Here is a 2852-nt window from a genome sequence, read left to right on the forward strand (position 1 = left end):
ACAGGTGAATTGATCATGGGGAACAAGGACATGGCAGACCATTTGAATAACAACTTTGGTTCTGTCTTCACTAAGGAGGACATAAATAATCTTCTGGAAATAGTAGGGGACCGAGGGTCTAGTTAGATTGAGGAACTGAGGGAAATGCATGTTCGTAGAGAAGTGGTGTTAGGTAAATTGAAGGGATTAAAAGCAGATAACTCCTCAGGGCCAGATGGCCTGCATCCCAGAGTGCTTAAGGAAGTAGCCTAAGAAACAGTGGATGCATTAGCAATAATTTTTCAAAACTCTTTAGATTCTGGATTAATTCCTGAGGATTGGAGGGTGGCTAATGTAACCCCACTTCTTACAAAAGGAGGGAGAGAGAAACTGGGGAATTGTAGATTGGTTAGCCTGACATCAGTGGTGGGGACAATGCTAGACAGTTATCGAAGATGTGAAAGCAGCACATTTGGAAAGAGGTGAAATCATCGGAAAAAGTCAGCATGGATTTGTGAAAGGTAAATCATGTCTGACAAATCTTATAGAAGTTTTTGAGGATGTAACTAGTAGAGTGGATGGGGAGATCCAGTGGATCTGGTATATTTGGATTTTCAAAAGGCTTTTGACAAGGTCCCACACAGTAGATTAGTGTGCAAACTTAAAGCACACGGTATTGTGGGTATGGTACAGATGTGGATAGAGAATTGTTTGCCAGACAGGAAGCAAAGAGTGGGAATAAATGGGACCATTTCATAATGGCAAGCAGTGACTAGTGGGGTATTGCAAGGCTCATTGCTGGGACCCCAGCTGTTTACAATATTTATTAATGATTTAGACCAGGGAATTAAATGCAGTATCTCCAAGTTTGTGGAAGACATGAAGCTGGGAGGCAGTGTTAGCTATGAGGAGGATGCAAAGTGGATGCAGGCTGACTTGGATAGGTTAGATGAGTGGGCAGATTCATGGCAGATGCAAATTAATGTGGATAAATGTGAGGTTCTCCACCTTGGTGGCAAGAGCAGGAAAACATGGTGGCCAATTAGGAAAAGGGGAGGTACAACGAGACCTGGGTGTAATTGTACACCAGTCATTGAAAGTTGGTATGCAGGTACAGCAGGCGGTGAAAAAGGCAAATGGTATGTTGGCGTTCATAGCACGAGGATTCCAGTATAGGAGCAGGAATGTTCTACTGCAGTTGTACAAGGCCTTGGTGAGACCACACCTGGAGTATTGTGTTCAGTTTTGGTCCCCTACTCTGAGGACAGACACTCTTGCCGTTGAGGGAGTACAAAGAACGTTCATCAGATTGATTCCTGGGATGGCAGGACTTTCATATGAGGAAAGACTAGGCTTATACTCGCTGGAATTTAGAAGATTGAGGGGGATCTTATTGAAATGTATAAAATTCTAAAGGGATTGGACCGGCTAGATGCAGGAAGATTGTTCCCGATGTTGGAGAAGTCTGGAACGAGGGGGTCACAGTTTAAAGAGATAGGGGAAGCATTTTGGGACCGAGATGAAGAAAAAGTTCTTCACACAGAGAGTGGAGAATCTGTGGAATTCTCCGCCACAGGAAACAGTTGAGGCCAGTTCATTGGCTATATTTAAGAGGGAGTTAGATATGGCCCTTGTGGCTAAAGCGACCGGGAGTATGGAGAGAAAGTAGGTACAGGGTTCTGAGTTGGATGATTCGCCATGACCATGCTGAATAGCGGTGCAGGCTCAAAAGGCTGAATGACCTACCCCTGAACCTATTTTCTATGCTTCTTTCATCCGAACATCAACTCCCTAATCATTCTGCATCACTTATTAATTCTTTTTTTAATTGATTATGGCTTAATTGAAATTTGGAGGCATATGCATCCTAGTGATAGAGAATACTCTTTTTTTTCCCTCACATGTTCATAATAAATATTCGAGAATCGACTATTTTATAGTCAACCCTCGATTTATATTTAATGTTCAGAAATGTGAATATGATGCAATTGTTGTCTCTGATCATACTCCTTTAAACCTAATAATTGAACTGAAAGATGATGCTTCTACTGGACCACTTTGTTTTCCAGAACATTGTCAACGAAGTTCTGAATTTGTTGAGTTTATTGAAACTCAGAGTTTTTTTATCTTTAATAATACAGGAAACGTCTCAAAGTTAGTAATTTCGGATACATTAAAAGACTATTTAGGTGATCAGATTATTTCATATATAGCTAAGCTGAAGAAACAGACAAGAATGGAATTAGATAAAATCTCTAAACAAAGAATTAGATAACATCAGTGCTACCTCTCCAAATGTTGCTTTGTTTAAAAGAAGAGTTAAATTACAATCACAGTATAATTTATTACTAACATATCCTATTGAAGGATATTTGCTTAAATTGTAAATTCAGTTTTATATTTTTGGGGATAAAAATACTGTGCACTTAGCTTCCCAATTAATGGCAGCTGTAGCTAAGACAAATTTTAAAGATTCGTAAAAATATTGGAGATATATCATGTAACGATAAAGACATCAATAATATTTTTCAGGATATTTATTCTTTTCTTTATAGATCTCAACTTTCTGCAGATTCCTCCAAAGTGAAGGCTTTTTTTTACATAAGATTAAATTTCCTCAAATTACTGTTGAAGATCAACAGATGCCTGATGCACCAGTTATTGAGCATTTAATTCAGAAAACTATGTTGTTAATGCAGTCAGGTCAAGCTCCTGGACTTGATGTGTATTTGGTAGGATTTTACATAAAAATTGAAAGGTTACTTTCTCGTTACCTGTTGGAAATATTTCATGAATCCTTTGAGAAGGGTAGTTTACCTTTTTATGAAGCTTCTATTTCTTTAATCCTTAAGAAAGATAAAAATCCTACTGAA

The sequence above is a fragment of the Hypanus sabinus genome, unplaced genomic scaffold, assembly GCF_030144855.1.
Source record: "Hypanus sabinus isolate sHypSab1 unplaced genomic scaffold, sHypSab1.hap1 scaffold_1056, whole genome shotgun sequence".
Classification (NCBI taxonomy): domain Eukaryota; kingdom Metazoa; phylum Chordata; class Chondrichthyes; order Myliobatiformes; family Dasyatidae; genus Hypanus; species Hypanus sabinus.